Source organism: Bubalus bubalis, chromosome 5, assembly GCF_019923935.1.
Source record: "Bubalus bubalis isolate 160015118507 breed Murrah chromosome 5, NDDB_SH_1, whole genome shotgun sequence".
Lineage (NCBI taxonomy): Eukaryota > Metazoa > Chordata > Mammalia > Artiodactyla > Bovidae > Bubalus > Bubalus bubalis.
The window spans coordinates 105192391-105217455 of NC_059161.1; the positions used below are offsets into that span (position 1 = coordinate 105192391).

At 42.3% G+C, this 25065-nt stretch overlaps 1 pseudogene; it reads right to left on the minus strand.

The window, feature by feature from the left end:
- Positions 1-7037: 7037 nt before the first annotated feature.
- The window catches only part of LOC102407800, a 35984-nt pseudogene continuing 17956 nt past the window's right edge, over positions 7038-25065 (minus strand).

The following is a 25065-nucleotide window of genomic DNA, read 5'->3' on the forward strand; positions in this document are numbered from 1 at the left end:
GCAGTCTGCTAAACCAAAAGGCCAAATTAACTGACTCGCCTTGGAATTAATGAGGGGCGGTAATAACAGCCCAGCCACATCAGAATGGGGCATTAACCATTTGCAAAAGACTTCCACATACACAGGAGCTCAGTTTGCAACAATTTCTCCAACCCCAAGGTGGTTCCCACTGATGGGTTCTCCCGAAAAATTTGCAAATCTTTAAAAGAAAAACCAAAGTTAAAATACACCCCGACCGTCTGGTCTACTTCTTCCCACCCCCCTCCACCACCACTTTTCTTTCCAGCTGTCAGTTTCTAAAGTGTATATTTTAATTTTCCATGGTGGACCACATCCAAAGCTTTTTTAAGGAGCATGGGAGTCTATTCTTCTCTAAAATCTATATGCAGCCATGGATTACCACAGCTGGCTCTGGTAACATGCGCAAAGTCCAACTTACTCTCTGAGACAATTTCTAAGGCTATTGTGAGTGACATTAGGCCTGTTTCTGGCGAGAAATCCTCTAGTTGTAATGTACACCATCTTAAGTGGTCTTTTTGTGATCAGGGTCCCAGCTCTTACACAAATGCAGGGCACATTTTCCCCAATGGGTGTCCCAAGGAGAGCTTGGAAAGAAATCATCATTATCAAGGCGGTTCACCCAGACACACAGACTTGCTTGTTACCGTATTTAAAGAAGTGGCCACAAAGAAATAGTCATTGCATTTACAATAGGAGAAACCTAGTATGCATTTCCAAGGAATCACATTTTGGGGAGAATTACAGAATAATTACACATATGCTTAGATCACGAGCATTCAATAAAGCGGACAGTATTTTGAGGATTTAAGATGTTGGCGTTGTGGTCGTCTCTAAGAAACCGGGATAATTCAGACATTCAAATGCAAAACTGCACCATTTGGAGAGTGTAGTGCAGTCTGTTCTGGTCACTGTTACAAATTCGGAAAGGATTCCCTGGCTGCAGACATTAGAGGCACTTAATACTTAAATCTGTTTCCAAATGTAAAGCATAGAACAAAAGTGCTGAGCATTAATGAAACATATCCTAACACTGGGGTGCCGGCACATTTCATTAAAGTGTCACTTTGGGAGAGTAAAAAATAATGACAAGGGCTTTGCTGTGTGCAACTTGATAAGGTCCTCAGATGAAATATCACTAATAACACGTTAGACATCCATTTTAACACTATTAGGGTTTTCAGATAAGGTTGGAATTAACTTTATCCTAGGCTGTTGTCTATAACCAATTACTATAAATGAACCGCTTTCATAGGTCTAAATACTGATTGTTCATGTTAGTTGTATTCAAACTGCCAGGAAATCAAGTATTCTTGGAAGTTCTTGCAAGGATCTTAAGAAAAAGACTTTAAAAAATCAAATATCTTGTTTACTCATATATTATTCATTTCCTGAAGGAATGTATCATGTGTATGTATTTTAAAAAATATACATCTTTATCATTTTTGCTGGGTCAGTGGCAAAAAACTTTCTACTGCACACGCAAAAGTGGCCTTCTAAACTCTAAGGATTTTTTCTTTTTATAATTAAAAAAATTGGATAAAAAGAAGAATTCAACAGATATAGACCAAAAACTCAGCATTTTATGAACTTGTAAAGATTTCCAATATCATGTTCCAATTTAAAGCTAAGTAGTTGCCTATTTAGGAAAATCTTCCATGTGCAAATACATGGAATTTGCATTTTCAGTAAAATTTCAAAACATCTCCTAAGATCCTGTGTTCAAAATATCAGAATAACAAGAACTTTGCTATTCTGGCAACCACCTGGAAACTCTTACCAGACAGATTTATGCAGAGTGTTTTTCAACATGTATAGATTTGTTTGATTTTATGCAAACGAGTCATTCTATAAAACGTAGCAAGGCAAGAAATTCTCCTAAGCTGGTAGGATGCAGCCAAGAATCGAGTTACAAAGTAACACAAAACAAAAGAGATGAAATAGAGAAATTAGTCCAAAGCAAAACAAGAGAAGTGCAGGAAAATTTGGAGCTGGCAATCTCCTAATGTGAAAGGTTAATCACAAGATTTAAAACCTGATCTCACTCTCTAAAGCAGCTCATGTAATTGCATACATTGTAAAGAGATATGAGAACAGTGGGAACAGGGAAAAAAAGAACAACAATCGAGCTTGATATAAACTGTAAATTTAATGTGGAAAAAAGCAAAAACAGGCAGAGAACTCAGCAAGGGGTCAGCTGGGGAACTAAGACAGTAGAAATGACTATAAATAACTACTTTTAAAGAAAAGACAACCTTTAATTTTTGGATTGATCCATAGTCTAATGGGATACTCCCTAAAGGCTCTTTAGATTAATTCCATTCATCTGTGTTGCCTAGCGAATATTTATAGGGAATCTATCATGTGCTGATACTGTGGGTATACAGAGATAAATCTAACACAGGGAGAAGAAAGCCATAGCTCCCTAGAGCAGATAGTACCAACTGAGAGTTGAGAAGAAGAAATCACTCCACAAAAGAGCTGGTATTTAAACTCTGCCTGGAAGAACGGGCAGGACTTGGCCATATGCAGGTAGGAATGGAAAGACAGGAGCAGAGGCAGGAGAGTCTGGAGTATGTGCGTAAGTCAGAGGCAACTGCAGGTGAACTGGAGTGCAGCTGACAGATACAGAAGCAGCGTGGGCTGCAAACGGAGATGGGTAGACATCGTGGGCTCTGGAGGAACTTGACCGCTTTTTAATGGGAAGTGGGAAAACACTGGAGTTTGGGGATTCCAGGAATGGTCTGACTCTAAAGGTGTTGAAGATTAATCTATGTGGGGCAGTCTAGAAGAAGAAGAGGAAAACATCATCTCAGCAGAATATATTTCAGGACAGCGAAAGCACAGAGATTTGTGTTTTGGGGCTAGAAAGTACTGAAAGCATATTTATAAGTTACATATTTCTAAATTTTAAGATTCACATCTTGCTAAATTGGAAATGAAGTAAGAGGTGCCATGGAGGAACATGTAATTTATCAAGAATTCATGGAAGACCCAGTGGGTGTGACTCAAACCAATTTCCCCAGTTTTTCCAGAGAGATCTCTGGGTGCGTGTTGAATGCCAGAGACTGAATGGATTAAAAAACACACACCAAGGGTGTATATAATTCCCTATCATGGCAAGAATTTGGATACATCACAGGCCTAACCAGGACATACAACAACCAGCTGCCCCATGAGTAGCCCCTGTGTCCAGAAATGTGCTAACTAGGCTAAAAATTGTCTCTGTGTCAACATCAGGAAAGAGAAGCAGGCGAACACACGAGGAAGCCCTTGGCAAAAAGTGCATGGTGTCAGGGCTTGGGGGCAACATTTACTAAGGAGGATAATGTACAGGTGAGTAGAATGTTTTGGGGGTTTGTTTTCATAGGGACATTTCTTTACTTGTCATATTTATATGGGCTTCCCTGGTGGCTCAATAGCAGGAGACACGGGTTCAGTCCATGGGTCGGGAAGATCTGGGGGAGGAAACGGCAACCCACTCCAGTACTCTTGCCTGGAGAATCCCATGGACAGAGGAGCCTGGCAGTCTACAGTCCATGGGGGTCACAAGAATCAGATACAACTTAGTGAATAAACAACGACAACATATTTATACAACACTTAATACTTTTCAAGGTGCTTTTATTAACTTAAAAATATATATATTTATTTATCATTTATTTGGCTGTGCCAAGTCTTCGTTGTGGTGTGTGGGATCTAGTTCCCTGACCAGGGATTGAACCTGGGCCTCCTGCATCGGGAGCATGGAATTTCAGCCACTGGACCACCAGGGAAGTCCCCGTCAAGGTGCTTTTAAATATATGATTTCATTTCCCCCAATAACCCCATTATTCTCCTTTTACAGAAAAAGTTACCAAAGCCCTGTCAGACTGTGTGACTATCTCAGAGCTTCTTGGTAGCAGGGTTAACACCCAGAACCCAGCTCTCTGGATTTCTCCTCCACGTCTTCACCCGGTCTGTTCCTCCTTATCATCAGCAAATATTTATCAAGCATCTGTTCTGTTGAAGCCATGCTTGTAGGTCTGAGGAAAGCCTTAGGTTTTCCTGGGAGAGTTAGAAAAATCCTAGCAGGGTTTTTGGTGGCGAACGATAACCTGGCTCATCTTTCCTGCATAGCGCCCCCTGGTGGCATGTAAGATAAGCGTTGAGAAGTTTTTAGAATTCAGAAATTTTGAAGTTGAGTTTTTAAGACTCAACTTCATGGAAAGATGAAACTATTGAAACATAGAAAATAATTTTTATAAGGGCTCATCTAATCCAGTGCTCTCATTTGGCATATTAAGAAACTGATATCCAGGGACTTCCCTGGTGATCCAGTGGCTAAGACTTCGTGCTCCCAATGCAGGGGGCCTGGGTTCAATCCCTGGTCAGGGAACTAGATCCCACATGCCACAACTAAGACCCAGAACAGCCAAATAAATGTTGAAAAGAAAGAAAGAAAGAAATTGATGTTCAGAGAGGTCAAGCAATTGTGCTCTTGGCAGTACAGCATTCTAAACCAGCGCTTCTCTTCAGTAAGAAAGGCACCCCTTGGCCTCTTCCTCATTTGCCTTTCTCCTGTGTGTTAATATTCGTGCCACAAAGGCAATGTCCTTGGGAAGGAGGACATGGAAAGGATAAGCCCCTGGTATTTGCACAAATGGACACCTCCTGGATTCTGCTCTTAATAGTTATGTGACCTGTGTGACTTTATCCCCCTCATTCTCCTGAGCCTCAGTATCCTCATTGCTAAACTCAAAATATTCCCACCTTCCTGGGTTGTTTTAAGTGTTAAATGAAATAATGCAAGTGACACAGTTAGCACAAGCCTCGCATGTAGCAAACACTCAATACAGGGTTGTTGCTATTATGCTTAGTCAGCCACCTCTATCTGGAGTCATCAACCCTGGGCGTTTGGTAAGAAATATGTATGTAACAGGAAATCAATAGGTGGGTACTTACAGATGAAGCCTTTGAAATTGAAACAGGTATAGTAACTTGTTAAAGGCCTTATTTCAAATAACTGGCAACGTTCTAGAAGTTATATGCAGCATTCTTTTCACCACCAACTCCACCATTAAAAGATTTTTGTTGGTCTTTGTATCATCTGCAGCTGTTGTCTGTAACAATCCCGAATTTCACATGTGACAAGGTTGATATAACACCTGATTGGCTCTTAAATCTATAACTTGCACCCCTTTTAAGACTCATATTTTTTGAAATATAGTAGGAAAAATAAGCTCCTCCCCCAAATAATAAAATTATTAGAGGCTTTCAAAATTCTCTGGAGAGTTAAACCAAAGAAATGTGGTGCTCATCTGTTCCTATAATAGGTATGCTGTCCCTAAATTTCCATTATGCACCCGGAAGCTAACTGAGCTCATTTTGAGAGCAGGTATTTAAGAGAATGTTTGCTATATAGTCATCCCTCGGTATCCATGAGGGATTGGTTTCAGGACCCCTCACAGATACCAAAATTTGAGGATCCTCAAGTCCCTTATATAAAATGGTGTATTATTTGCAAATAATCTATGCACATCTTCCTGAATACTTTAAATCATCCCTAGATTACTTATAATACCTAATACAATGTAAATGCTGTGTTAATGTTGTGAATAAAATGTAAATATTTATGTAAATAGTTGCTGCTGTATGGCAAATTCAAGCTTTGCTTTTTAGAGCTTCTCCGGATTTTTTTTTTTTCTTCTTTTTGGACTATTTCGAGCAGCAATTGGTTGAATCCACAAATGTGGAACCCAAGGGTGTGAAGGGCCCACTGCATCTATATTCATAATCTTAGTAACCTATGGTACCTAAGGACTCCCTAGGGTCCATGTAATTACTAAGAATACTCTTTAACTCTCAGAAGATTTCAGATTTAGACAATAAATTATATATATAACAAATTATATAGCCATCCTACCAACAAATCATGGGGGTAAGGAAAACTTCCCTCTTCTTTGATATTTTAAATGGAAAGAAAATATTGGACTAACCCTCTTATAAACTACCATGAAAACTGAACAAATAAATGAAACAATTATGTTCACACGCTGGATAAGAGTTAGCTCAGGGCTGCGGGTTAAGCACAATGATTACCCCAGATTTCTTTCCACTGGCATTTTCCAAATCTCAGAGCAGACACGGCGAATCCAGAGTATGGTAGTTTCATGGAACAGAGGAGAAAAGTCAGATTTCAGAGAGGCTGAGACAACCAGAATTTGTGAGGAAAAGTACTGAAAAGAGAGCTACACAGTGGATCAGATCAGATCAGTCGCTCAGTCGTGTCCGACTCTTTGCAACCCCATGAATCGCAGCACGCCAGGCCTCCCTGTCCCTCACCAACTCCCAGAGTTCACTCAGACTCACGTCCATCGAGTCAGTGATGCCATCCAGCCATCTCATCCTCTGTCATCCCCTTCTCCTCCTGCCCCCAATCCCTCCCAGAAGAAGAACTCTATAAATCTGCATAGAGTACTGTGAGCCTGTGAATATTAATATTAAGCCATACACACACAGGTGGGACTCCACAGTCCAGGCAAAGAACAAGCCCTCCAGAGCTGTCAGCTGAACAACTACGGAAGTTTGCACAGCGCGAGGAGACATGTGAGTTCCCTAGAGGCTGTGACCTGACAGAGTACCTATAAAAGCACACATCAAGGCATATCTTAATTGCTAAAAACCAATCATAAAGAGACTATCTTAAAAAGCAGTCAGAGAGGAAAAAAGACAACACCTTTAGAAGAATGAAGATAAGGATTATCAATGATTTCTCAAGCCAAACTATAACAGAATGGCATTTTTTAAATGGTGAAAGCAAAGAAAAAAATGATTTTGTGTTATTAAATACATCATGTATAAAGGCATCAAAAATATGAAATACCTAGGGATAAATCTAACAAAATAAGTTAGGAACAGTATAGTAAAAACAAACAAAAAAATGGAACTGGTAGAAATTAAAGAAGACTAAAATGTTCACAGATTGGAAGATTCGATATTATTAAAATGTCTGTTTTCCACAAATTGATCTATAAAATTCAAAGCAATCTAGAGGAAAATCCTTGAGATGAAACTGGGATTTCTAATTCTTCACTTTCACTCATGGATTCTTCACAATCTATAACATTTGCCCAAAGAGAGGTTGGCATTCTTTCTGCTTTTCCTGTGCTTTCTGAGTTTGTCAGGCTGGTTTTATGATATTGCACCCATCATGGGAAATACCTCAGGGTGAAGAGTTTGCTGGTTTGGAACCTGTGCCTTTAACGTACTGGGAGAGGATCATCAAAGAGATCACTGCCACCTTCCTAAGCCTACGTGAATTGCTCTGTGTGCTCAGTCACTCAGTCATGCCTGACTCTTCACAACCCCGTGGACTGTAGCCTGCCAGGCTCCTAGGTCCATGGGATTTTCCAGGTAAGAATACTGGAGTGGGTTGCCATTTCCTTCTTCAGGAAATCTTCATGATCCAGGGATCGAACCCACATCTCCTGAATCTCCTGACTCGGCAAGCAGATTCTTTACCACTGAGTCACCTGGAAAGCCCACATGAATTGTTCTAGCTCTTCAATTTTCCAAGTGGTTTATACTTTGGCTCCATACCTTGGGAAGACTGGCATGAAGGCTTTAAGATTTCTTTAACTTCATCTATAACTGTGCCTACTAGAATGACATTTGGATATGTCATTCACATATTTGGATATAAGCAGCTCTTTGCGGGAAACTGCCCTCAGCAGGAAACCCCCTTTATGGTCACTTTAGTGAAGCTACATTGTCACTGACTTTCAACCAGGTACCCCCATGCTTTGCTCATCTCCAGCCCTGGCACAATTTTCTTGGCTCACACAATACCTCGCCTACCCTGTTGGCTCTTTACTCAGATCAAAAGAAGTAGAAATGAAGCATAAGTAATTAACAGATGACCAGGTCTCTCCCCTAGCTTCCTCTTTCAGTAATCTCATGAACCAACTGTGTGAACAAGATAATATCTAAAGAAAGATCTCAAGGAGTCAACAAACTTGCTCACAGTGGAAGATGGTTGAGTTTGAATCCCAATCTCAATGATTAACCAAGATTATTCCCCTTTTCCCTTTAAAAACTTTCATGACTGAGCAGAATTTGGTTCAGAAGGTAGTTTTAGGGGGAGCAAGAGTTTGCCTTCTCCCCAGATTGCTGGCATTCTGATTAAAAACAATTTTTCTTTCTACCCACAACTGCCCCTTGGGTATTGATTTTTGAGTGGGGAGCAGTGAAACCTGAGTTTGGTTACATTCATAGGACAAATGTGGCTCAAAGTATCTTTAATCTCATTGTAGGAGGAGTGAATTTAAAAAAAAAAAAAAAGGAGGGGGGGACCTCTGTAAGAACTCTGTCCAGTCCTCACAGTGACATTGGTTTTTCTGGTTCTTTCTCCAAACCACATACTGAATGGCTTAATGCTGGTGGTATGGAGTGAAATTCTATTTTTGGAAGTAAGTCCGCAGGGTAACTTATTCCACTGAAAATATTCCTCTGCCTTTGAATGCTGACATTCATGGATCTGAGCGCTGTAGTCTTCTATGACATGATGAAGAATTATTGGTTTTATTCAGTCGCTAAGTCATGTCCAATTCTTTGCGACCCCATGGTCTGCAGCATGCCAGGCTTCCCTGTCCTTCACTATCTCCTGGAGTTTGCTCAAATTCATGTCCATCAAGTCGGTGATGCTATGAAGGATGTCAGGCATGTTTCTAAACATGTCTAGATTATCCTCATGAACCTAGACTCTGAACTCGTCACTAAGGTTGGTGAATACCCCTACTCATCAGCTGCTTTGCAGTTCATACCATATGGTACAGACCAAGCACCCAGCTTCAAACCAGCTCTAACATTCCACTTACTGACACTCCTTCTCAATTGGGAATTTGGTAATATTTTGGACTGCAGAAAGCAGTATCTAAGTACACACTCTGGATGTTTTGTACTCTGCCCACAGAGTGCAGAAGCTCCAATCTGGCAGCTTCTCTTTTTGCCAGTCTGACATACCCCTGGTATGACAGTTCTGTTACTGCCCTGAGATATAAACATAATTGACCCTGGGCAAGGACCATATGGTCAGAGAGTCATAACAACCTCTCCCTTCTCACTTGATGCTTCATCGATGAAAGAAATCTGGGTAGGAGTTTCAGTTTCAGTTAATATAATTTGTTTCTCCTCCAAATCTGTACTTTGGGCTAGTTGACAACAACCGTTTAGTAACAGGGAACAGTATAAGTAAACCTTCAAGCTGGGGGGGAATCCGAGTCCTGCCACTTACTGGCTTCATGATCTTGGACAACTTATTTAACCTCTTGGATTTCTCAGTTTCCTCATCTGTACTTCAACCTTCTTTTCAAGGAAGGGCCTCTTAATTCCTTCATATGATCCTTGTGGAGGTGGGCCAGGAAGTAGGCACAGGCCCTCAGGTTCTCCCTGCCCAAGCAGTCAGTGGAGATGGTTAGGCTGCCCCGCGAAGGAGCTCACAGTGCCAGCTGATCCCCACTGACTGGCGACCCAGCAGGGCATGGAAGCACATGCCAGTGTTGACATGTGCTAACACTTCTGGAAATCTGCCAAAAGATTTCATAAACATGAAAGAAAAGCGCTAGCAATAAGAGAAAAATATGAATTGAATTTTAACAGACTTAAAAGCTTTGATTTTTCAAGAAAGAGTGTCAAGAAAAAGAAAGGTCAAGTCTCATACTTCTAGGAAAAAGTATTCACAATACACATACCTGGAAAAATACTTGTGTCCAGAATAAATGCAAAGAACACTTAAACTCAGGGAGAAGACAGCAATCCATTGCTCAAATGGGCAAAAAATCTGACAGTCATTTCACAAAAGAATATACATATTCTTGAGAGAATATCTGTGAGGGAAATTTTGGAGGTGATAAAAATATTCTATGTCTTGACTAGCAGGGAGGCTACATACATTTGTCAAAATTCAATGAACCGCACATTTTAAATAGGTGTATTTTCTTATATCTAAAATATAACTCAATAAGGTTTTTTAATAAAAGGGAAAGGGGAGGAAAAGGGGAAAGTTATAGGACATTATGCAGCTATTAAAAAGAGTAAGGTAAACATCTACTTCTGAATTTAAAGAGAGGATATCAAGTGAAAAATGAGTTATTGAATAGTACTGTTAATCCCATGAATTTTTCACAAAAGTAGTCTCTCCTCCCCTCCCCCACCCAAATATATATATTTGCTTATATATACCCAGAGAGAATGGCTACAGAAAAAAAGCAAGTCAAGGGCTATTCTGTAGAGTACCAGAGGAAAGAAGGATCAGGCTTTCGTTTTCGTTTTAATAGCCCACTGTTTACCGAGTCACGCATCTATCTTTTGACTGCTCTGACTCAGCGCTGTTATACACCTTTCTGTACAAATATCTGCTGAGTTCTTGCTTTCAATTCTTTTGGGTATATATCTAGAAGTGAAATTGCTGGATCATGTGATTATTCTGTTTAAATTTTCCTCATCTGTAAAATGGGCATGATAATCCCTGCTCTGTTCACACCCCCGGGGCTTTGAGAACCATATAAAAACCCCTTTGTAATCTGTTAAACATCAAATTACTGTAAGAGATTATGAGAAAGTTTTTGTGAAGAGTACAATTCTAAAACAGAAGTGTGTATAAATAATTTAAAAACAATGAATGCTTCATGTGCCAAGTACTGACCTATGCATTTCACAGATATTAGCAAACTTAACATTGGAAGGACTGATGCTGAAACTGAAGCTCCAATACTTTGGCCACCTGATGCAAAGAACTGACTCATTGGAAAAGACCCTGATGCTGGGAAAGATTGAAGGTGGGAGTATAGGGGAAGACAGAGGATGAGATGGTTAGATGGCATCACTGACTCAGTGGACATGAGTTTGTTGGGCAAACTCCAGTATTTGGTCATGGACAGGGAAGCCTGGCATGCTGCAGTCCATGGGATCGCAAAGAATCGGACACGATTGAGCGACTGAACTGAGTAAATTTAAGCCTCAAGGGGCAATCTTGTGAAGTAGGTTTTGCTACAGTTTGGCCCTCCAAATCTGTGGGTTCCATATCCACAGATCCAACTAACCACAGGTTGAAAATATTCAGGACAAAAAAGAAACTTCCAGAAAGTGCCAAAAAGCAAAATTTGCATGCACTGGAAACTATTTCACATACTATTTACATTATATTAGATAGTATAAGTAATATAGGGATGATTTAAAGTATATGGAAGGATGTGCACAGGTTGTATGCATTTGATACAAGGCACTTGAGCATCCATGGATTTTAGTGTACTTGTGTGTCCTGGAACCAATCTCCCATGGAAACCAACAAATGACTTTATTATCATTCTATATGTGAGAAAACTTAGGCACAGAAAAGCTACATAACCTGCCCAATGTCATATACCTAATAACCAGGAGAATCAGAAAAAACTCCAAGGAGTAACAGACTTCCCCACATTACAGAGTTCTTTCCTCATTAGGTAGGTTTTATCATAATTTACAATTTCAAATTTTGAAAGAAGAAAATGCATGTATCTCATTTCAAAGCTATATTAGTAGTTTAAGAAATGCAAAGGGAAATAAATCTGTTATTATAAATGCTACCTAAGTATCTCCATAAATGGTTACTTCTTTGATTCTGAAAGAGGAGAAGAATCTAGACTTTTTAAGTATCAACAAGTGTAGGTATCACAACAACTGGCTTCTGAAAAGATTCTGACCTCCTTGTTACTGTTCCAGTTTGAGGGAATGGGTGGGGGAGCACAGAGGGAGGGGAGCAATGTCTGCCTTTGGCATCAACACGAAGGAAAGAGAAAGCAAAGGAAAGCATGTGTGAGCCAATAGGAGACACACCATATTTCTAATGAGGTCTTCATGCCTTCTTTGTCTTCAAATGAAAACTAGAACCATGAAATTCCTTTTTTGTTAATGTTAAGATGTGGTAATGCCAAGCATTCATGACCATAAGCATGGAAAATTGATGAAATTACAATCTGTTCAGGGAAATAATGTAGTGATGAGAGAAAAAATCTTCACCTGTGTCAGGATTCTGATGGCAGCTTTTAAAAACAGGTGAACATTCTCTTCCCCCTCTGGGGGAAGACATCCCTTTGTATGATATGCCAAGTAGATGCATATGGGAAAAGGCCAAAGGAAAAAAAAAGAGATTGACACAAATAATTGAGATATTTTTAAGGGCATGTAAGTCAGTGAGCATTTCATTAGTATCATTTCAGCAATTTTCTGCTCTCCAAGAAGAAGCCAAATTGAAATTATATCCTTCTACTTAATGAGCAAAAGAATGTGATTATCTTGCTGGAACATTAAGATTTGAGATGTTCATGTGATGTAAATCAGAGTTAATCTAAGTAAAATGAACCTAGCCCTTTCCCAGGAATGCTTTTCATCAGAATACATTAAAAGTCATCACTTCTTTAAGAGCTATTAACAGCCACAACTCAATATTCAGAGTCATGCATTTCTAACATATGCTATATTGAAGTCTCGAGTAATTGAAAAAAGAATTGCTCATTCTGGCTTCCCTGGTGCTCAGAGGGTAAAGAATCTGCCTGCAATGTGGGAGACCTAGGTTCTGTCCCTGGATAGGAAAGATCCCCTGGAGAAGGGAATGGCTATCCACTCCAGTATTCTTGTCTGGAGAATCCCAGGGCCAGAGGAGACTGGAAGGTTAAAGTCCATGGGGTCGCAGAGTTGGATACAACTGAGTGACTAACATACACACACACACACACACACACACAATTGTAGAGCATTCAGCTTCCATCTTAAGTACCATCTCCAAAGGTTCAAGGGTACATGACTATCAGTTATTGCTGGTTAACAAGTCAACTTAAACTTTGTAGCTTAAACAATAACCCCTTATTAATGCTCTCAAAAACAACAGAATGATCTCTGTTCATTTCCAAGGCAAACCATTCAATATCACGGTAATCCAAGTCTATGCCCCGACCAGTAACACTGAAGAAGCTGAAGTTGAACAGTTCTATGAAGACCTACAAGACCTTCTAGAACTAACACCCAAGAAAGATGTCCTTTTCATTATAGGGGACTGGAATGCAAAAGTAGTAAGTCAAGAAACACCTGGAGTAACAGGCAAATTTGGCTTTGGAGTACGGAATGAAGCAGGGCAAAGGCTAATAGAGTTCTTCCAAGAGAACGGACTGGTCATAGCAAACACGCTCTTCCAACAACACAAGAGAAGACTCTACACATGGACATCATCAGATGGTCGACACTGAAATCAGATTGATTATATTCTTTGCAGAAAAAGACGGAGAAGCTCTATACAGTCAGCAAAAACAAGACCAGGAGCTGAATGTGGCTCAGATCATGAACTTCTTACTGCCAAATTCAGACTGAAATCGAAGAAAGTGGGGAAAACCACTAGACCATTCAGGTATGACCTAAATCAAATCCCTTATGACTATATAGTGGAAGTGAGAAATAAATTTAAGGGACTAGATTTGATAGACAGAGTGCCTGATGAACTATGGACAGAGGTTCGTAACATTGTACAGGAGACAGAAATGAAGACCATCCCCAATAAAAAGAAATGCAAAAAAGCAAAATGGCTATCTGAGGAGGCCTTACAAAGAGCTGTGAAAAGAAGGGAAGCGAAAAGCAAAGGAGAAAATGAAAGATATACCCATTTGAATGCAGAGTTCCAAAGAACAGCAAGGAGAGATAAGAAAGCCTTCCTTAGCGATCAATGCAAAGAAATAGAGTAAAACAATAGAATGGGAAACACTAGAGACCTCTTCAAGAAAATTAGAAATACCAAGGGAACATTTCATGCAAAGATGGGCTCAATAAAGGACAGAAATGGTGGGGACCTAACAGAAGCAGAAGATATTAAGAAGAGGTGGCAAGAATACAGAGAAGAACTATACAAAAAAGATCTTCGTTACCCAGATAATCACGATGGTGTGATCACTCACCTAGAGCCAGACATCCTGGAATGTGAAGTCAAGTGGGCCTTAGAAAGCATCACTATGAACAAAGCTAGTGGAGGTGATGGAATTCCAGTTGAGCTATTTCAAATCCTGAAAGATGATGCTGTGAAAGTGCTGCACTCAATATGCCAGCAGATTTAGAAAACTCAGCAGTGGCCACAGGACTGGAAAAGGTAAGTTTTCATTCCAATCCCAAAGAAAGGCAATGCCAAAGAACGCTCAAACTACCACACAATTGCACTCATCTCACACGCTAGTAAAGTAATGCTCAAAATTCTCCAAGGCAGGCTTCAGCAATACGTGAACCATGAACTTCCTGATGTTCAACCTGGATTTAGAAAAGGCAGAGGAACCAGAGATCAAATTGCCAACACCCGCTGGCTCATCGAAAAAGCAAGAGAGTTCCCGAAAAACATCTATTTCTGCTTTATTGACTATGTCAAAGCCTTTGACTGTGTGGATCACAATAAACTGTGGAAAATTCTGAAAGAGATGGGAATACCAGACCACCTGACCTGCCTCTTGAGAAACCTGTATGCAGGTCAGGAAGCAACAGTTAGAACTGGACATGGAACAACAGGCTGGTTCCAAATAGGAAAAGGAGGATGTCAAGGCTGTATAATGTCACCCTGCTTATTTAACTTATATGCAGAGTACATCATGAGAAACGCTGGGCTGGAGGAAACACAAACTGGAATCAAGATTGCCGGGAGAAATATCAATCACCTCAGATATGCAGATGACACCAACCTTAGGCAGAAAGTGGAGAAGAACTAAAGAGCCTCTAGATGAAAATGAAAAAGGAGAGTGAAAAAGTTGGCTTAAAGCTCAACATTCATAAAACTAAGATCATGGCATCTGGTCCCATCACTTCATGGCAAATAGACAGGGAAACAGTGGAAACAGTGTCAGACTTTTTTTGGGCTCCAAAATCACTGCAGATGGTGATTGCAGCCATGAAATTAAAAGACGCTTACTCCTTGGAAGGAAAGTTATGACCAACCTAGATAGCATATTAAAAAGCAGAGACATTACTTTGCCAACAAAGGTCTGTCTAGTCAAGGCTATGGTTTTTCCAGTGGTCATGTATGGATGTGAGAGTTGGACTATAAAGAAAGATGAGTGCAGAGGAACTGATGCTTTTGAACTGTGGTGTTGGAGAAGATTCTTGCAAGTCCCTTGGACTGCAAGGAGATCCAGCCAGTCCATCCTAAAGGAGACCAGTCCTGGGTGTTCATTGGAAGGACTGATGTTGAAGCTGAAACTCCAATACTTTGGCCACCTCATGCGAAGAGCTGACTCATTTGAAAATACCCTGATGCTGGGAAAGATTGAGGGCAGGAGGAGAATGGGACGACAGAGGATGAGATGGTTGGATGGCATCACCAACTCAATGGACATGGGTTTGGGTAGACTCCGGGAGTTGGTGATAGACAGAGAGGCCTGGCGTGCTGCAGTTCATGGGGTCACAAAGAATTGGACATGACTGAGTGACTGAACTGAACTGAACTGGTATATGTACGTGCCGCAGTACCTAGGACACTGTAGTTATGGTAGGGAGGGGAGACACGGAGAAACAAAGTCACTAAATGACCTTAAAAAGTCATGTGCTGTCCTTATACACTTTTGTTCTTACTATCTAGTTTGAGGGGGTAAATGTAGAAACATGAATAGTGTATTACAGCATGAGATGGGATGATATGCCATGGTACCTTCCCCTATCCTTTCATATAGTGGAAGCTCCCACAGGCAGGGTTGAAAATTGGCCAGCTACTTGAAGGAGCAGTTAAAGCAGAGGATTATACAAAATAATACACACAGACTTATCTAAAACATGTTATTTTAATCTAAAAATGTATACAAACATCAATCTGCCAATCTCCTAAATTGGGACCTATGCTTTTCTTTGAGGACAAATCTTATAACTGGTGTTCTGCATCACCTTTCTTACAGAAAACACACCCTTAATAATCACATATGATTTCCAGCTTCATTTTTATTTTAGCGTATGGAGAACTTAGATACACTTGAGGAACAAGTACAAAACCTTCTGCTTTTATTGTTTTTTCCCTAATAGTCTCAGTTTTCTTTACCTGGCTAGCAATTTGTTTTAGTGATCATCTTTAAACTTAATCCCAAGACATCAAACTTAGTTTCTGAAGGAACAACACCTCTTTCATTTTGCACTGAAATGTCATTGATTTATCTAATATTTAGTTAAATCATATAACTACAGTAGAAGAACAACTGGCATAAAAAGGCTTGCAAACAAGCAACTCTCTCTTGGTAAGCATACAACTGAACCCATGAAGGTAGACACATTCATGTAGCTGCAGATTGACTTGTAAGCCAAGATTGTTCGTGGGGCCTAAGAATATAACTGCACACTTACTAAGGAAAACAGAAACCAGTGGTTTATCTGAATTAGTTTGAAGTGGAAATTGCTTAAGAGCACTTTTTAGATCTGTATGTACTGTCATGGAAAGATATTTAAAAACCCAGGATGAATCCCAACTTAACTGAAAAGAAACCCCCCAAATCTATATACATCCACATGGTACAAATGCACAGCTTTCAAATTTGTCAGCCTCTACAATCATGTGAGCCAATTTTTTAAAATAAATATCTTCATATATATATATTTATATATATACACATAAACACACGTTCACACACATGATGTGCATTCTCATGACAGGCTTTTAGTTTCCACCAGGAATAAGCAAGAAAAGTAGGTCAGGGGCTTTGAGTCTTAAACTCTGTAGGGCTTAAAGTCACTGTTACATACACTTTTGTTACTTTCTCCCATATTATCAGTCAAATGATTCAATACCAAAGTGTCACAGGTAGTTTCGGAGATGGCATAAAAAGGGCCACAGAGCAGGTGTATGCTGCTCCCTAGCTGCACTCAGTAAGGAGAATCCCAGAGGGGAGATTTGGGATAGGACCCAAAATCACAGGAGCAGGCTGAGTCCCAAGATATACAACAAGGAGGAATAAACCCTCCAGGAAGGCAAATCCCACTCAAGGTTATAAGACCTAAGAGCAGAAAGGCCTCTGATCACTCCCCTTCCCCACAAGCCCACAATTTCTAAGAGTTAGGGGGATGAACGGAGGTCACTTGAATGCTTGATATAACCCTCTCTTCTGTGCTGATTTATAGGATAATAAGCATCTAGCAGAAAGGGAAAAAAAAAACACCACTAATGAGGCTGACAGGTGTGCCCACAACAAACTTAAGCGTTCCCAGGCAGTCAGTCTAAAAAAGCATTTTCCCACCAAGGCCAAAGGGACATCTCCAGCAGGTGACCCTTTCATTTCCTACTAATTCAATTTGTATAGCAATAAGCATAGCTCATCGACTAAATCTGCCTTTCTCTTAGCAAGGAACCTGATATGCCTTGAAGTTGCTCACTTAATTCCCATCTCCTGTTACAATCAGGAAGCTATATTCTGACTTGATTAAAATTAAGAAATCTGAGATTTGGAAAGAAGCTTAACATACATCAAGAAGCTTTAGCCTCTTCATTTGATGGTGAGGACCTGAAAGGTCACACAGAAACCCTCAAATAAGACAGACCAGAGAGTGAGTGCTGCAGAGCAGAAACTACCCAGGGAAAGGGATCCAGGGTGCTCAGGCAGACTGGCCACATGCGTGGGGTCAGGCGAAGGTAAGGCTGGATGCTGGGGGGTGACAGGGTGGATGATCCATTTCCCAGGAGAATGGCAATGTGGTGATCTGGTTCAGCCCCTGCCAGGAAACCCCTGTACCTTCCAACCTCAGCTTAAATACTTTCAGTGATGTGATGGGGAGCTTGGGGGGGTGGGGGTGGGATGGGCAGGGGTCTCACCATTTCAGTTCAGTTCAGTTCAGTCGCTCAGTCGTGTCTGACTCTTTGCGACCCCATGGACCTCAGCATGCCAGACCTCCCTGTCCAACACCAACTCCCGGAGTCCACCCAAACTCATGTGCATTGAGTCAGTGATACCAGCCAACCATCTCATCCTCTGTCGTCCCATTCTCCTCCTGCCCTCAATCTTTCCCAGCATCAGGGTCTTTTCAAATGAGTCAGCTCTTCTCATCAGGTGGCCAAAGTACTGGAGTTTCAGCTTCAACATGAGTCCTTCCAATGAACACCCAGGACTGATCTCCTTTAGGATGGACTGGTTAGATCTCCTTGCAGTCCAAGGGACTCTCAAGAGTCTCCAGCAGACCCAAAATAAAAAATTTTTGTTGTTGTCATTTTTGGTTTTTTCAAATCAAATCAAGTCTGCTTCCTTGAAACTTCTACCCATTACCCCAGTGGTTCTCACCTTGGCTGACATTTAGGCTTACATATGGAGCTTCGAAAAAGTCCTGACACCCCAGCCGACACACCACACCAATCAAATCCAAATTTCTGAGGGGAGAAGTTGGGGTGGAGGAGGGGGTGTAATGTGTGAGTACACGCATGCATGCTAAGTTGCTCTGTCATGTCCGACTCTTTGTGACCCTGTGGACTGTAGCCCTCCAGGCTCCTCTGTCCATGGGATTCTCCAGGCAAGAATACTGGAGTGGGTTGTCATGCCCTCCTCCAGGGGATCTTCCTGACCCAGGGAATGAACCCTCCCCTCTTATGTCTCCTGCATTGGCAGGTTGGTTCTTTACCACTAGCGCCACCTGGGAAGTGCCAACCCAAGCATTAGTATTGTCTAAAGCTCCTCAGATTGTCCCAACTGGAGAGCCAGGTTTGAAAAAAACTCTGCTTTTGGTTCAGTTCTTGCATTAGTCGGCTAGGGCTTCCATAAAAAATACCACAGATTAGGTGGCTTAAACAACATAAGTTAATCTTCTCACAAGTCTAGAGACTGGAAGTCCCAAGATCAAGATGTCAGCAGGTCTGATTTCTCCTGAGGCCTCTCTCCTTGGCTTGTAGATGGCTGCCTTCTCCCTGTGTTCTCACATGGCCTTTCCTCACGCTGTGTGCGTCCCAAGGTCTGTCTCTTCTTACCAGTCAGGTCAGATTAGGGCCCCATCCTTATGATCTCATTTAACCTTAATTACCTCCATAAAGGCCAAACACAATCGCATTAGGGACTGGGGCTTCATATGTGAAGGGGCACGATGGGGGAACAGGGCAGGAGACACAATTCTGCCTGTAAGAGTTCTGCTCCCTGACTGGCACTGGTTGAGTTACAGTTCCTTCCCCACCGTGCCACAGCACCCACATAGGCCATGGGGTGTCAGGTTGTAAAGGCGGCCAGTTGGATTCTGGGGCCATTACAGGCCCTAGGAGAGCTGCCTCTAGCCCTGTGCAGCTATCCAAGCAGCCTTTGAAAACAGCAGGGCCAGATGCCATGCCCAGCAATCTCACGAAGCCCAAAATCAGCAAACAAAATGAGTTATGTCTGGCTTTCGGTTATTCAGGCAGGAACATCTCCTTGGCAGATAGCTGCAGAGTACCCACAGGGCTACTGGAGGAGTCCCAGGTACTCAAGAAACACAAAGCACAGGACAGAGAGTCAGGGGCTAGGGGCCATACGGGTGGGCTCCAGGTCGTGGCTTCTACCCTCTCCCTTCACATAAATCAGGTGACATATTATGACAAATGAAGTCCTGGCAAAGAAGTGGATTCTACAAATTAGGGCTCAATCATTCTTTTGAAAGACTGACGGGTGTCTAGAACAGTAGCTGGCACTTAGTAAGCCTCAATAAATGAATGAACCAATTAATAACTGAAAATATTTTATTGGATTTGAAATCCATTAGAAATGTTACAAGAGATTTCAATGTTAAAAGTTAATTACACTTAATCACAACTCTTGAAACTGCTGAACAATTGGAAGAGTATTTCTTTCTACTTTTGTCTCGTGTTATGAAAAATGGTTTTCATTGTTGTGATTTTCAAGAATTGGAATAGCTTACCATTAAATAGTCTTGATCAGAATTGTGTGTAGCTGGGCTTTCCTGGTAGCTCAGTGGTAAACAAAGCACCTGCCAATGCAGGTGATTCCTGACCACTGTAGGATCTTCTCAATCCTTGGGTGGAGAAGATGCCCTTCTCCAGGGAATGGCAACCCATTCCAGTATTCTTGCCTGAGAAATCCCAAAGACAGAGGAGCCTGGCGGGCTACCATCCATGGGATTGCAAAGAGTCAGACACAGTGAACAACTGAGCATGCGCGCGTGTGCGCGCGCGCGCGCGCGCGCACACACACACACACACACACACACACACACACTTCAACTTTAAAATCTGACATTTAAAAGAAAAGCCATGTTCATTAAAGCAATGTTGTTCATTGTTTCCAAGCAATGTTCCAAAACAACTCATTAACTTTATTAACTTTAAGGAATTTTATTTAAGGGACTTCCCTGGGGGTGCAGTGGATAAGAATCCACCTGCCAATACAGGGGACATGGGTTCAATCCCTGGTCCAGGAAGATTTCATATGCTGGGGAGCAATTAAGCCCATGTACCACAACTCCTGAGCCCATGCACCTAGAGCCTATGCTCTGCAACAAGAGAAGCCACCACCACGAGAAGCCCTAGCACCGCAACAAAGAGGAGCCCCTGATTGCCACAACTAGAGAAAACCCAGGCAAAGCAACAAAGACCCAGCACAGTCAAAAACAAATAATTTTTTTCAAAAAAAGAAATTTTATTTGAGGTATTTCTTAAATGCATTTGATATATCATCCCTAATACTTTGTATTTTTTTTTCTTGTCAAAATAGTATGTAAAGAAAATATAATGAAAAATTTCACCAAGCCTCACAGTTGCTGTCATGTCTGACTCTTTTGCAACCTCATGGACTGTAGCCTGCCAGGCTTCTCTGTTCATGGGATTCTCCAGGCAAGAATAGTGGAGTGGGTTGCCATTCCCTTCTCCATGGTATATTCCTGACCCAGAGATCAAACCCAGGTCTCTTTCGTTGCAGGCAGATTCTTGACCGCATGAGCCACACAGACATATATAAATCCTCTTTAGTTTATATATTACAAATATTGTCACTTTTTATACATGTTATAATATGAAAAAATTTAGGAAGCACTGCCTTCTACTTCTCTCAGTAAATGGCACAATATTGAAATTATTAAGTCTAAATTAGGGTGCTACCCTGATTGTTCTTTCTTCTTCATGTTTTCAATCAGATCCTTCCTTCAGTTCAGTTGTGACTACCTTCAAAATCATCCCTGTCCACTTCTTTCCTTCTCCAATGCTTCTACTTGGATTAAGCCACCATCATCTCTTACCTGGACTACTGCAAAAGACTCCTATCTGAGTTTCCATTTCCTGTGTTCCTTGCCCTTCTTCAATTCCTCCCTCACATGGCAGCCAGTGTGTCCTTTTGAAAACTCAATTAGATCCTGCTATGTCTCCCCAACTCTTTACACCCTTAAAGCCTTCCAGTGACCCTTAAAGTAAAATCTAGACTCCCTCCTATGGCCTGCTGCTGCTGCTGCTGCTAAATCACTTCAGTCATGTATGACTCTGAGTGACCCCATAGACGGCAGCCCAAACGGGCTCCGCCGTCCCTGGGATTCGCCAGGCAAGAATACTGGACTGGGTTGCCACTTCCTTCTCCAATGCATGAGAGTGAAAAGGGAAAGTGAAGTCGCTCAGTTATGTCCCACCCTCGCGACCCCATGGACTGCAGCCTTCCAGGCTCCTCCATCCATGGGATTCTCCAGGCAAGAGTACTGGAGTGGGATGCCATTGCCTTCTCCGCTCATATGGCCTAAAGGGCCCTAATTATATGGTTTCACCTTCCTCTCCAGCCTCACCTCTACTGCCTTCCCACCATCACATGCTGTAGCCTGTAGCAGAAACAGCCTTCCGTTTCCTAAGAAAGAATTCTAGGGCAAAGGTCAAGGTCAAGTGGAGATAGCAGGCAAACAATTAGATGGAGAATCTAGAGTTTAGGGCACATCTGAACCGGATCCATAGCCTGGGATTCTAGAAGAAAGTCACAAGACTAGGTGAGATCACCAAGGAAGAGGGCTTAGAAAGAGAAGGACCAAAGACTGGGCAGTGGAGCATTCTCAACATTTAAAGGTCAGGGAGATGGAAAGAAACCTGCAAAGGAGACCAGGAAGCAGCAGCCAGCGGTTGTAAGGGAAAAAAACAGGAGGTTTGGGACCCTTGGAACCACTCTGAGAAATCTGTTAAAAATACACACTTTCAGAACTATCCACTGGACTTTTCAGTACGAAGATGAACACTCAGCATTCCTAGTCCTGATATTATCAGAGACACCTGGGAAACTCTGTTCTGGAGCTTAACACAATCAGAAGAATCACTTGTCTGGGGCCCTTTGTAAACACATACTCTTCAGGGACCTCACCCCCAAATACACAGAAACTGAACCCCCAAGGGACTTAGAATTTGGAAGTTCATCTTCCAAACTAATTATTTCTTTCTGGGACTTGTTCTTAAGGAGTTTTGCTTTTGAACCAACGAATCAGCAGTTCTCTCTTCATTGACAAAGGCTAATATACCATTTCCATCATCTCTTCAACTGGAGGCATTTACTAAAACCATATGCAGTTGATTTTAGCACATGCTAGGGTCTCAGCAAAGAGTCTTGGCTTTGAACTAGAATGAAAACTACCTAACAACAACAAAAAAAAAGGTGGGGGGGGGGGGCGGATTCCCAAGTCTGGACACAATAGTCAAACTACAAGTTACAGCACTCCACCCAAACTTCCTAGCTAACTTAGCTTCCAAAGCTCTCTGAATCATCTTCTCTGAGTCTCAGGAACCACATTTTCCTTTCCCAAGTGTTCTAATGGTGGCCATGTCAAGACGGCCCTTTCAGGGCCTCTTTCTGGGGTCCTCACAGCTGCCTCCCCCAACCCAACCTGCTCCATCAGGCTTTTTCTAGTTTTATGTTTAGAGGCTCTTCCTAAATTTCCTTACTTTGAATGTTAAAACTCTCCCTCCCGTCCATCGGATCAAAATGGGAAACTTTTTGCCCTCTTTGACAGAAATCATTCCTTGTTGGCCACCTGATGGGTACTTGGGGTTAATTAGAAAATCCCCATCAAGAGTTCAGAGGCCAATATCAGCTGTCAAAATCCCACATTCCCCTCTCGCCCCTCTTTCAAGTGCAAAACAACCTGTGTCTGAAGATGTGCGGGAGATAAAAGGGCACACACAGCAGCGCTGGGGGCTTTGACTCGGCCCCATTCATGGCCCCACCACCATGAATACTGCAAAATCTCAAATGAAAGTTTTAATCTCCCCACTGCATTCAGCCTAAAGAGAAAGGGCTTCCTTTTAACAATTTCCCCCCTTAAACCTTTTGTGTTGCCATGCTCCTGAAAAAAAGCGGAGATTTCACTCTGACCCGGCGAGGGCTTTACGCCAAAGAAAGCAACGCACCTCGAACTCTTTGTGCTGAAAGAAGGGCTGGCCGGCCCGAAGCCACCGGCGCGAAAGCGGCAACCCACGGTGGGGCGCGCGGGGGGCAGAGGGTGCCCGCGTCTCTGCAGACGCCGGGCCCTGGCCTCGGGCCCCCTGGGCCTACAGGAACGAGTGTGATGCGCTGCGGACCCCACTGCTCCCAACAATGCGGAGTCTAGCGTAGGGGGTGCGACACGGGGCGGCTGACTTTCCAGCCAGGACACCGGTCTGAAACGCACCCGCACCCGCAGACCAGGGGGCTCAATGTGGCCCTTCTTTGTTTTCACAATGCACTCAAAAAGAGAAGGAACTCCAAGTTCAACCCTCTCTAGGCGACCCTTCAGGGAGAATCTCGATCGGTGGTGTTCACAATACCCCGGCCGATTGCTAAGACGCAGACCCCGTCCTCTTCCGGAGCTGCGGCGCCAGCACTCTGCAGAACGCCTTTGCGCCCAGGGCGCTTCCCGCGCGCAGACCCGCCGCGTCCCGAAAAGGACCTGGAGAAACGCAGAGGAGTGTTTCGATCTTTGCCTGCCTTCACCATTACTCCCTTCGCACGTAATTAATGCTATCGAGGTGCTCGTGACAAGAAACCCAACTCTCAGTTCTTCTAGCATTGAAAAAAAAAGTCCCCAAATTATGACGTCCCCTTCTTTATCTCCTCCAAAGGGCTGCTCTAAATGTTTGAAATTAACACCTGATGTTAATCCAAAATGTCGGGATTACAAGCAAGAGGCTCTGTTTCTGAGCCCAGCGCGGTTTTACGAGCGCCTTAATTTGGTGTTGCTTGATTCTGACAGCCCAGTGAATGCCACCTTTTTCAAGAGTGTTTTCTGTCGAGCGGCCAGAGTTCAAAAGGCCCAGCGCTCAGCTTTCAGCGCGAACTGAGTGCAGGCCGGGCTCGGAGCGGTTCTAAAGCAGCCCCTGCCGGTCGGTCCCTCCTTACATCAGTAAAGTGACGGACGCGCCCCTTCCCTCAAGGGTTCTGCCTCCTCCTGTTTGACAGTTTGCTTCGCTAGCCTTTTCATCACTTCTGAACGTGATTTTTATTGAAGGTCATAGCCTGGTAGGTATGTTGTCACTGCCCAAGGCAAAATTGCTTTGATAGTTTTCCTTTTTAAAATCTGTTTGTAAGGGGTCTCCCCTTTCCCTCTCTGGCCAGTTCTTTTTGGCGTGTGCGACTTGGAATGGGTGTTGTCTTCGGAACGGCGTGGGGCGGGGGCGATTTTCAAAAGATGTCTCAAATTCAGACGTTTAAAGAAACAGCGGTGAGAGGGCGGTAGCGTGGAGGTGAACAAAAGGCCAAATAGCATTTAAAATTATTACATTTATCTGTGCTGAATGACATGTATTTTAGAAATAAAAAGCACATATAAAGACTTTAAAATCCCTTCCTTTACATTTGCCACTTGCTGAATAAAAGCTTGTCGAAAACGTGCCTTTGATCATTTTTAAGCTGTGAAATTCTGGCCAACCTCTTAAACCAAACACAAGCGCACACACATAACACACTTCTAAAATGAGAGCAGGAATAAATTGATAATGCTGATCAACTTTTCTGCATCTCCGCTCTAACTTCGAGCTCAACAATGAGCCCCAAATGGACACACAGGTTCTAATTAGAGTGTTTCTGAGTTCCTTTCCAGTTCTAATGATCCATAAGTAATATTTCACAGTTTGTGGGT